Consider the following 13,148-nt stretch of genomic DNA (forward strand, 5'->3'; position numbering starts at 1 on the left):
AGAGATCATCACTGTATCAGCGACTCCACATTTACTGTGTTTATATAAAGCAGCAGAAGATCAGAATTTGTGGCTCATCATTGACTGAAGCACCGGCTCTACTCTACAGCACAATGGTGAACAACAAAACTACATTAAACTAAACGATCTCTCTTGTGCAAACACACATTAACACAGTCAAGTTCAGTATTTACTCTCATTATCAGTGTATGACTTTGCCTAATTTTTTTTCTATGGATTCTCACAAATATTTTAGTTAAATTAACTTTTTTTTCATTTGGTAAATCTGACGTTTACATTTTACAGTATATTACTATTTTTCCTTGACGGCAAAAAACTGTAGAAAAACACTTTTTTTTGCTGGCAACCATTAATTTACGGCAAGAAACAGTAGAAAAACAGTCATTTACTGGCAGCAGGGGTGCCAGTAAATAACTGTTTTTCTACAGTTTGTTTCCTTTAAATTAATTACAGTTTATTACTGTTAAATTATGTTTCATTCTGTTTTTTCTTCATCTTAAATCTTTAACCCTTTAAACCCCACAAGAAAATCCTCAGTTTTAAATTAACACTTATAATGTGTGCACACTACAGAGTGTTAGAGTAACACTGAATCAGTGAAGTTAATGAGATAATTCGGTGATTAATTGATGATTGAGCATTAGTGATAAACACCTGCGGAATCACTGAAGGAAAGAGAAACACAAGAACTACAAATGACTTCAGCCACAGCCTTAGATGGAATCAACTGAATAAAAGAATACATCAAATCTCTCAAGATCTGATTAAACAACTACTAAAACAGCTTCACCAGATTCACATTACTAACCAGACTGACTTTATTTCTGTCAGATGTCTACAGAAGAACTTATGGAGAGTTAAATAGGTTTAGGTGTTTTTTTCACTACCATGATGGAGATCAGTGTTTACTTTAGTTGGGCTCTTGAACGTGACTTTTCAAAAACTAAGGGTTTTTTTTTTTTTCATGCTGTAACAATTCGCCTTTGGAACCTGTTATAGCAAAACAAAAGTACACAGAAGAAAAAAAAATCTGATATTGTTGTTTATAGATTGACAAGGACAAATACTATTATTTCTGATCTAATCCCGTATCTCTTCTCTTATTGAATATTGATACTACAGCATGAGAAGGAACACTGCTGAGCCATAAGTTATGAAAGACTGTTAAGAAAATCCTTTGCTGAGATTTAGACAGAAATATCAAGAATCAGCGTATGAATCACAACAATGGTGACAATCCACAAAATAAATGAACAGATCAGTTCTGAACATCACAACACATGCTACTAAAACTTAAAACAAATGCAAAATTATAAGCACATAAGAATTCAAGAAAATAATTGAACAATTCAGGGGCATAATTTATTCATGCCGCAATGCATGCTGGGAATCATGGATGAGTTTTATCCTGTGCTGGTACCCAGCATGCATTGCATCATGAACCTTTTGATTGTCACCATTGTTGAGATTCATATGCTGATTGTTGATTTCTCTCTTTGAGTGTTGTGGGGACTGCTGCCCGAAATACTTTTTAACTAAAACTAGTCGTTAAATCCATAAATACTGGTTATCTCACTACTTTTCAATCTTACTAAATTGAAGTGTCATTCACTCAAATATTTCAACACCAAATTAATATTTGATTATTATAGCAACACTCTAAGTCAGTCTAGTAGATCATGCCTGTTAGAAACAACCATAATCACTTGACTATCAAAATTAATACTGCTGTAACAGATGCATCATAAAGATACAAATACAGCAATAAAACAAAATTTAAAGTGTAAAAGTCAATGGTCAGGAGCCCAACTAAAGCAAACACTGATCTCCACAATGGTGACGCTAAACGTAACAGTAACATTATCATCTAAATCTCTTTAATTCTCAATAAGATCTTTTGATCTCTGCTCTCTGATCTGACAGAAATAAAGTCAGTCTGGTTAGTAATGTGTGAAGTTGGTGAAGCTGTTTGTTGATTGTTTAAATCTTCAGTTGATTTCATCTAAGGCTGTGGCTGAAGTCAGTTGTATTTCATGTGTTTGTCTTGTTATGTTTTTTTTTCTTCAGTGATTCTACTCATTAACAGCAGCTGTTGATCATTGTCTGAATTCACTCATTAGTGTTCATTCTCTCTGTCAGGTGGACTATATTAGTAAACTCATGTAGGGAATAGTGAATGAGGGTGTAGGGTGTGATTTGAAACACAGCCGCTGAGTGTCGACTTTGAACGTTGTTAATTTACGATATATAGCAGCAGGCTACTTCTCGAAAACGATGAATATTACCCAGAATGCACTGTTTTAATGAAAAACAGTATTTTACTGTCGAAATTTGGCCGTTTTTTTACAGCGATTTTTAACAGTGTACACTGTAAAAAAAAATGCCGTTAAATAACAGTAATTTTCTGGCAGCAGGGGCGCCAGTAAAGTACTGTTAATTTACAGCTCTTAACCATTAATTTACCACTCTTATTTTTTAACAGCACTGTTAAAAATCGCTGTAAAAAAACGGCCAAATTTCGACAGTAAAATACTGTTTTTCATTAAAACAGTGCATTCTGGGTAATATTCATCGTTTTCGAGAAGTAGCCTGCTGCTATATATCGTAAAATAACAACGTTCAAAGTCGACACTCAGCGGCTGTGTTTCAAATCACACCCTACACCCTCATTCACTATTCCCTACATGAGTTTACTAGTATAGTCCACCTGACAGAGAGAATGAACACTAATGAGTGTATTCAGACACTGAACAACAGCTGCTGTTAATGAGTAGAATCACTGAAGAAAAAAGAAACAAGACAAACACATGAAATACAACTGACTTCAGCCACAGCCTTAGATGAAATCAACTGAAGATTTAAACAATCAACAAACACCTTCACCAACTTCACTCATTACTAACCAGACTGACTTTATTTCTGTCAGATCAGAGAACAGAGATCAAAAGATCTTATTGAGAATTAAAGAGATTTAGATGATAATGTTACTGTTTCGTTTAGCGTCACCATTGTGGAGATCAGTGTTTGCTTTAGTTGGGCTCCTGACCATTGACTTTTACACTTTACATTTTGTTTTATTGCTGTATTTGTATCTTTATGATGCATCTGTTACAGCAGTATTAATTTTGATAGTCAAGTGATTATGGTTGTTTCTAACAGACTGACTTAAAGTGTTGCTATAATAATCAAATATTAATTTGGTGTTGAAATATTTGAGTGAATGACACTTCAATTTAGTAAGATTGAAAAGTAGTGTGATAACCAGTATTTATGGATTTGACGACTAGTTTTAGTTAAAAAGTATTTCGGGCAGCAGTCCCCACAACACTCAAAGAGAGAAATCAACAATCAGCATATGAATCTCAACAATGGTGACAATCAAAAGGTTCATGATGCAATGCATGCTGGGTACCAGCACAGGATAAAACTCATCCATGATTCCCAGCATGCATTGCGGCATGAATAAATTATGCCCCTGAATTGTTCAATTATTTTCTTGAATTCTTATGTGCTTATAATTTAGCATTTGTTTTAAGTTTTAGTAGCATGTGTTGTGATGTTCAGAACTGATCTGTTCATTTATTTTGTGGATTGTCACCATTGTTGTGATTCATACGCTGATTCTTGATATTTCTGTCTAAATTTCAGCAAAGGTTTTTTTTATTTATTATGAGTGACATTTTCTTAACAGTCTTTCATAACTTATGGCTCAACAGTGTTCCTTCTCATGCTGTAGTATCAATAATCAATAAGAGAAGAGATACGGGATTAGATCAGAAATAATAGTATTTGTTCTTGTCAATCTATAAACAACAATATCTGATTTTTTTTCTTCTGTGTACTTTTGTTTAGCTATAACAGGTTCCAAAGGCGCATTGTTACAGCATGAAAAAAAAAAAAACCTTAGTTGTTGGAAAGTCACGTTCAAGAGCCCAACTAAAGTAAACACTGATCTCCATCATGGTAGTGAAAAAAACACCTAAACCTATTTAACTCTCCATAAGTTCTTCTGTAGACATCTGACAGAAATAAAGTCAGTCTGGTTAGTAATGTGAATCTGGTGAAGCTGTTTTAATAGTTGTTTAATCAGATCTTGAGAGATTTGATGTATTCTTTTATTCAGTTGATTTCTTCTAAGGCTGTGGCTGAAGTCATTTGTAGTTCTTGTGTTTCTCTTTCCTTCAGTGATTCTGCAGGTGTTTATCACTAATGCTCAATCATCAATTAATCACCGAATTATCTCATTAACTTCACTGATTCAGTGTTACTCTAACACTCTGTAGTGTGCACACATTATAAGTGTTCATTTAAAACTGAGGATTTTCTTGTGGGGTTTAAAGGGTTAAAGTTTTAAGATGAAGAAAAAACAGAATGAAACATAATTTAACAGTAATAAACTGTAATAAATTTACAGGAAACAAACTGTAGAAAAACAGTTATTTACTGGCACCCCTGCTGCCAGTAAATAACTGTTTTTCTACTATTTCTTGCCGTAAATTAATGGTTGCCAGCAAAAAAAAGTGTTTTTCTACAGTTTTTTGCCGTCAAGTCAAGGAAAAACAGTAATATACTGTAAAATGTAAACTTCAGATTTACCAAATGAAAAATAAGTTTATTTAACTAAAATATTTGTGAACATCCATAAAAAAAAATTAGGCAAAGTCATACACTGATAATGAGAGTAAATACTGAACTTGACTGTATTAATGTGTGTTTGCACAAGAGAGATCGTTTAGTTTAATGTAGTTTTGTTGTTCACCATTGTGCTGTAGAGTAGAGCCGGTGCTTCAGTCAATGATGAGCCACAAATTCTGATTTTCTGCTGCTTTATATAAAGGCAGTAAATGTGGAGTCGCTGATACAGTGGTGATCTCTGTGTTAAGTACTTCAGCACATACATGTGTAATACAGCTGACAATGAGCTGCAGTGATTTGAGTAAAAGTCATGTATTTAGTTACTTTATTACTGCACATTAAGTGTAAGAAATATTCCTTCTCAGTGGACTCAAATGAAATAAGTTCATAGTACTAACATCGTAGGAATGCTAGTTTAAAAACTCGAACTGTTTGAAGCAGTGGGAGTGGAGTTAATTTCCATGGTAGAATTTACGGTAAAATACTGTTAAAAAATAAGAGTGGTAAATTAATGGTTAAGAGCTGTAAATTAACAGTACTTTACTGGCACCCCTGCTGCCAGAAAATTACTGTTATTTAACGGCAACATTTTTTACAGTGAGTATTTTACCGTAAATTCTACCATGGAAATTAACTCCACTCCCACTGCTTCAAACAGTTCGAGTTTTTAAAACTAGCATTCCTACGATGTTAGCACTATGAACTTATTTCATTTGAGTCCACTGAGAAGGAATATTTCTTAATATAACGATGCAAACACTTAATGTGCAGTAATAAAGTAACTAAATACATGACTTTTACTCAAATCACTGCAGCTCATTGTCAGCTATAGCACACATGTATATGCTGAAGTACTTAACACAGAGATCATCACTGTATCAGCGACTCCACATTTACTGCCTTTATATAAAGCAGCAGAAAATCAGAAATTGTGGCTCATCATTGGCTGAAGCACAGGCTCTACTCTCCAGCACAATGGTGAACAACAAAACTACATTAAACTAAACGATCTCTCTTGTGCAAACACACATTAATACAGTCAAGTTCAGTATTTACTCTCATTATCAGTGTATGACTTTGCCTAGATTTTTTTCTATGGATGTTCACAAATATTTTAGTTAAATTATTTTTTTTTCATTTGGTAAATCTGACGTTTACATTTTACAGTATATTACTGTTTTTCCTTGACTTAACGGCAACAAACTGTAGAAAAACACTTTTTTTGCTGGCAACCATTAATTTACGGCAAGAAACAGTTGTAAAACAGTTTTTTACTGGCAGCAGGGGCGCCAGTAAATAACTGTTTTTCTACAGTTTGTTTCCTGTAAATTAATTACAGTTTATTACTGTTAAATTATGTTTCATGCTGTTTTTTCTTCATCTTAAATCTTTAACACTTTAAACCCCACAAGAAAATCCTCAGTTTTAAATGAACACTTATAATGTGTGCACACTACAGAGTGTTAGAGTAACACTGAATCAGTGAAGTTAATGAGATAATTCGGTGATTAATTGATGATTGAGCATTAGTGATAAACACCTGCAGAATCACTGAAGGAAAGAGAAACACAAGATCTACAAATGACTTCAGCCACAGCCTTAGATGAAATCAACTGAATAAAAGAATACATCAAATCTCTCAAGATCTGATTAAACAACTATTAAAACAGCTTCACCAGATTCACATTACTAACCAGACTGACTTTATTTCTGTCAGATGTCTACAGAAGAACTTATGGAGAGTTAAATAGGTTTAGATGTTTTTTTCACTACCATGATGGAGATCAGTGTTTACTTTAGTTGGGCTCTTGAACATGACTTTTCAACAACTAAGGTTTTTTTTAACATGCTGTAACAATGCGTCTTTGGAACCTGTTATAGCAAAACAAAAGTACACAGAAGAAAAAAAAATCTGATATTGTTGTTTATAGATTGACAAGAACAAATACTATTATTTCTGATCTAATCCCGTGTCTCTTCTCTTATTGAATATTGATATTACAGCATAAGAATGAACACTTCTGAGCCATAAGTTATAAAAGACTGTTAAGAAAATTTCACTCATAATAAAAAAAAAAAAAAAATCTTTGCTGAAATTTAGACAGAAACATCAAGAATCAGCGTATGAATCACAACAATGGTGACAATCCATAAAATAAATGAACAGATCAGTTCTGAACATCACAACACATGCTACTAAAACTTAAAACAAATGCAAAATTATAAGCACATAAGAATTCAAGAAAATAAGTGAACAATTCAGGGGCATAATTTATTCATGCCCCAATGCATGCTGGGAGTCATGGATGAGTTTTATCCTGTGCTGGTACCCAGCATGCATTGCATCATAAACCTTTTGATTGTCACCATTGTTGAGATTAATATGCTGATTGTTGATGTCTCTCTTTCAGTGTTGTGAGGACTGCTGCCCAAAATATTTAAAGCTCAAAATTTCATTAAATCCATATCCAGATAATCACATTACCGTTCAATCTTATAAAATTGAAGAAACAAACAAAAGAAAAGTGTTATTCACTCATATATTTCAACACCAAATTATGAATTGACTATTATAGCAACAAGTCAGGCTAGTAGATCATACTTGACAGAAACCGTCATAGTCACTTGACCATGAAGATTAATATTGCTGTAACAGATGTATCATAAAGATACAAATATAACAATGAAACAAAAGTTGAAGTACAAAAGTCAAGGGTCAGGAGCCCAACTAAAGCAAACACTGATCTCCAAAATGGTGACGTCAGACGAAACAGTAACATTATCATCTAAATCTCTGTAATTCTCAATAAGATTTTTTGATCTCTGTTCTCTGATCTGATAGAAATAAAGTCAGTCTGGTTAGTAATGAGTGAAGTTGATAAAGCTGTTTGTTGATTGTTTAAATCTTCAGTTGATTTCATCTAAAGCTGTGGCTGAAGTCAGTTGTATTTCTTGTGTTTGTCTTGTTTCTTTTTTCTTCAGTGATTCTACTCGTTAACAGCAGCTGTTGATCATTGTCTGAATTCACTAATTAGTTTTCATTCTCTCTGTCAGGTGGACTATATTAGTAAACTCATGTGGAATAGTGAATGAGGGTGTAGGGTGTGATTTGAAACACAGCCGCTGAGTGTCAACTTTGAACGTTGTTAATTTACGATATATAGCAGCAGGCTACACTGTTAAAAATCGCTGTAAAAAAACGGCCAAATTTCGACAGTAAAATACTGTTTTTCATTTAAACAGTGCATTCTGGGTAATATTAATCGTTTTCGAGAAGTAGCCTGCTGCTATATATCGTAAAATAACAAAGTTCAAATTCGACACTCAGCGGCTGTGTTTCAAATCACACCCTACACCCTCATTCACTATTCCCTACATGAGTTTACTAATATAGTCCACCTGACAGAGAGAATGAACACTAATGAGTGAATTCAGACAATGATCAACAGCTGCTGTTAATGAGTAGAATCACTGAAGAAAAAAAAACATAACAAGACAAACACATGAAATACAACTGACTTCAGCCACAGCCTTAGATGAAATCAACTGAAGATTTAAACGATCAACAAACAGCTTCACCAACTTCACACATTACTAACCAGACTGACTTTATTTCTATCAGATCAGAGATCAGAGATCAAAAAATCTTATTGAGAATTACAGAGATTTAGATGATAATGTTACTGTTTCGTCTGACGTCACCATTGTGGAGATCAGTGTTTGCTTTAGTTGGGCTCCTGACCCTTGACTTTTGTACTTCAACTTTTGTTTCATTGTTATATTTGTATCTTTATGATACATCTGTTACAGCAATATTAATCTTCATGGTCAAGTGACTATGACGGTTTCTGTCAGGCATGATCTACTAGACTGACTTATTGCTATAATAGTCAATTCATAATTTGGTGTTGAGTTATATGAGTGAATAACACTTTTCTTTTGTTTGTTTTTTCAATTTTATAAGATTGAACGGTAATGTGATTATCTGGATATGGATTTAATGAAATTTTGAGCTTTAAATATTTTGGGCAGCAGTCCTCACAACACTGAAAGAGAGACATCAACAATCAGCATATTAATCTCAACAATGGTGACAATCAAAAGGTTTATGATGCAATGCATGCTGGGTACCAGCACAGGATAAAACTCATCCATGACTCCCAGCATGCATTGGGGCATGAATAAATTATGCCCCTGAATTGTTCACTTATTTTCTTGAATTCTTATGTGCTTATAATTTTGCATTTGTTTTAAGTTTTAGTAGCATGTGTTGTGATGTTCAGAACTGATCTGTTCATTTATTTTGTGGATTGTCACCATTGTTGTGATTCATACGCTGATTCTTGATGTTTCTGTCTAAATTTCAGCAAAGGTTTTTTTTTTTATTATTATGAGTGAAATTATCTTAACAGTCTTTTATAACTTATGGCTCAGAAGTGTTCATTCTTATGCTGTAATATCAATATTCAATAAGAGAAGAGACACGGGATTAGATCAGAAATAATAGTGTTTGTTCTTGTCAATATATAAACAACAATATCAGATTTTTTTTTTCTTCTGTGTACTTTTGTTTTGCTATAACAAGTTCCAAAGACGCATTGTTAAAGCATGTTAAAAAAAAACTTAGTTGTTGAAAAGTCATGTTCAAGAGCCCAACTAAAGTAAACACTGATCTCCATCATGGTAGTGAAAAAAACACCTAAACCTATTTAACTCTCCATAAGTTCTTCTGTAGACATCTGACAGAAATAAAGTCAGTCTGGTTAGTAATGTGAATCTGGTGAAGCTGTTTTAATAGTTGTTTAATCAGATCTTGAGAGATTTGATGTATTCTTTTATTCAGTTGATTTCATCTAAGGCTGTGGCTGAAGTCATTTGTAGATCTTGTGTTTCTCTTTCCTTCAGTGATTCTGCAGGTGTTTATACTAATGCTCAATCATCAATTAATCACCGAATTATCTCATTAACTTCACTGATTCAGTGTTACTCTAACACTCTGTAGTGTGCACACATTATAAGTGTTCATTTAAAACTGAGGATTTTCTTGTGGGGTTTAAAGGGTTAAAGATTTAAGATGAAGAAAAAACAGCATGAAACATAATTTAACAGTAATAAACTGTAATTAATTTACAGGAAACAAACTGTAGAAAAACAGTTATTTACTGGCGCCCCTGCTGCCAGTAAAAAACTGTTTTTCAACTGTTTCTTGCCGTAAATTAATGGTTGCCAGCAAAAAATGTGTTTTTCTACAGTTTGTTGCCGTTAAGTCAAGGAAAAACAGTAATATACTGTAAAATGTAAACGTCAGATTTACCAAATGAAAAAAAAGTTAATTTAACTAAAATATTTGTGAACATCCATCGAAAAAAAAACTAGGCAAAGTCATACACTGATAATGAGAGTAAATACTGAACTTGACTGTATTAATGTGTGTTTGCACAAGAGAAATAGTTTAATGTAGTTTTGTTGTTCACCATTGTGCTGGAGAGTAGAGCCTTTGCTTCAGTCAATGATGAGCCACAAATTCTGGTTTTCTGCTGCTTTATATAAACACAGTAAATGTGGAGTCGCTGATACAGTGATGATCTCTGTGTTAAGTACTTCAGCACATACATGTGTGCTATAGCTGACAATGAGCTGCAGTGATTTGAGTAAAAGTCATGTATTTAGTTACCTTTATTACTGCACATTAAGTGTTTGCATCGTTATATTAAGAAATATTCCTTCTCAGTGGACTCAAATGAAATAAGTTCATAGTACTAACATCGTAGGAATGCTAGTTTTAAAAACTCGAACTGTTTGAAGCAGTGGGAGTGGAGTTAATTTCCATGGTAGAATTTACGGTAAAATACTGTTAAAAAATAAGAGCTGTAAATTAATGGTTAAGAGCTGTAAATTAACAGTTCTTTACTGGCGCCCCTGCTGCCAGAAAATTACTGTTATTTAACGGCAAAATTTTTTACAGTGTACCTTCTCGAAAACGATGAATATTACCCAGAATGCACTGTTTTACTGAAAAACAGTATGTTACTGTCGAAATTTGGCCGTTTTTTTACAGCGATTTTTAACAGTGTATGGTAGGGTGAAGAGACGGTTACAGTTGGTGTGGCGACAGGACTCAGAGAGAGGTTTATTTGAATTAAAATGTAAATATTAAAAATAAGACTGAATGTTCATTGGGAAAACTGTTACATAATGAAAGAGGATAAGGCATTTCATGGGACCTGACCACCATAAAAAGATAAAGTGTCCATTGGGAACATTAGTCACTTCCTTCTTGGACCTGTAAGAATACCCTCATTCATTCACAAGCTAAGAGTCTAAAGAACCATTTGCAATTAAAGGAATTGATCACCCAAAAATGATAATTATCTCCCCTTTAGGCCATTAAAGATGTAGATTTTGAGAAATTTAGTATTGATTCTTCATCAGTGGATCCTCTGCAGTCAATGGGTGCCATCGAAATTACATTTCAGACAGCTGATAAAAACATCACAGTTTTTCACATTCTTATTCTAACAGCACCCATTCACGGCAGAGGATCCATTGATAAGCAAGCGATGCAATGCTGAATTTCTCCAATGAAGAGAAAAACTAATCTACGTCTTGGATTACCTGAGGGTGAGTAAATGTATTTTATTTATTTTTTAGCAAATTCTCATTTTGGTGTTTTCCTTTAATGCAACAATGAAAAGGTGGCAACTTTCGATCTGTCAGATCTCATACTATTCAAACTGGAATCACATCTCATTTAACCTGCCTCCTCACTTCAATACTCAACGCTGATGTACCAGGCTGATGTTTTAACATAAGCTGTATGAAAGGACTGAAACACTTTGATTTAGGCATGATCAGACATTTTGCTAAAAATATATTTCATCAATTTGTCATCACCTATTTTGCTGTATTATCTAAATCAGATAATAGGTACAGAAAATAAAATATAGATAGATAGATAGATAGATAGATAGATAGATAGATAGATAGATAGATAGATAGATAGATAGATAGATAGATAGATAGATAGATAGATGTGTCTGAACCCCGAAGTTTATCAGTAAGGCTATTCCAGAGTTTGGAAGCCAGATTCGAAAAAGCTCTACCTACTTTAGTGGACTTTACTACAGGTACTACCAAAAGCCCAGAGTTTTGCAACTTTAGGGAATATGATGGATTTTAGCGTGGTACAAGTGAAGGATAGTTATGTACGCACGAGCTAAACCATTAAAGGCCTTATAGGTAAGCAATAATATTTTGTAACTGATCCAGAAATTAATAGATGGCCAGTGCAGAGACTGTAAAAGTGGGGTAATATGATAATATTTTCTTGACCTGGTAAGGACTCTAGCCGCTGCATTTTGGACTACCTGTAGCTTATTTACTGAAGATGCAGGACAATCACCTAGAAGTGCATTACAATAGTCCAGTCTAGAGGACATGAATCCATGAACTAGCTTTTCTGCATCAGAAACAGATACAGTAAAATGTTTCGTAGCTTTGGCAATTTTTCTAAGTTGGAAAAATGCTGTTTTTGTAATATGGGAAATATGGTTTTCAAAAGATAAGTTGCTGTCTAGTATAACACCCAGATTTTGGACTGTAGAAGAGGTAACAGTACATCCATCTTGCAAATTGAAACCAAGAGATTCTGTGTACCGTATTTTCCGGACTATAAGTCACACTTTTTTTCATAGTTTGGCTAGTCCTGCGACTTATAATCAGGTGCGACTTATTTATCAAAATTAATTTGACATGAACCAAGAGAAATGAACTAAGAGAAATGAACCAAGAGAAAACATTACCGTCTACAGCCACCAGAGGGCGCTCTAATGCTGCTCAGTGCTCCTGTAGTCTACACTGAGCAGTATATAGCGCCCTCTCGCAGCTGTAGATTGTAATGTTTTCTCTTGGTTCTAAATAAATGTAACTTAGAGTCCAGTGCGACTTATATATGTTTTTTTCCCTCATCATGACGTATTTTTGGACTGATGCGACTTATACTCAGTTGCGACTTATAGTCCAAAAAATACGGTACTGCTTTTTGGTCCAATAAGTTATATCTCTGTCTCATACGAATTTAATAGGACAATGGAATAACAATGTTTGAATAACAAACAACAACATCAACAACAACAAAAACCTTGTCAGTTACATGAATAAAAGTTTCTTGTGGACTACGGGCGCAGTCAGATAATCCATCTCTTGAAAGAACATCCATAATTTTCATCAGAGTTTTGAAATCAATATTTGGCAGCTTATTTATTCCTGAAGGAGCTCCTTCTGCTTCATAAACATTTATTCTCTGTCCAACCATTAGTCAGTACAGAGTGCCAGTGAATGCATAGCGACAGGGTCATCGCTAAAATTCATGGGGCCTGAGACAAAATGTTTATGGATGGGTTCGTATTTCCACAGGCTTAATGAGTGGACTATAACGGAGAGGACCATAGTGAGCCCAGGACAACCTATGACAAATTTGTAGAGGAAAATGT

At 34.0% G+C, this 13,148-nt stretch overlaps 1 protein-coding gene across 1 annotated transcript in view; it reads left to right on the plus strand.

Annotated features, from left to right (window-relative positions):
• The window catches only part of LOC113091259 (EGF-like repeat and discoidin I-like domain-containing protein 3), a 148,020-nt gene that overhangs the window by 65,786 nt on the left and 69,086 nt on the right, over nt 1-13,148 (plus strand). The window lies entirely within an intron of this gene.

This window comes from Carassius auratus, unplaced genomic scaffold, assembly GCF_003368295.1.
Source record: "Carassius auratus strain Wakin unplaced genomic scaffold, ASM336829v1 scaf_tig00214150, whole genome shotgun sequence".
Taxonomy (NCBI): Eukaryota; Metazoa; Chordata; class Actinopteri; order Cypriniformes; family Cyprinidae; genus Carassius; species Carassius auratus.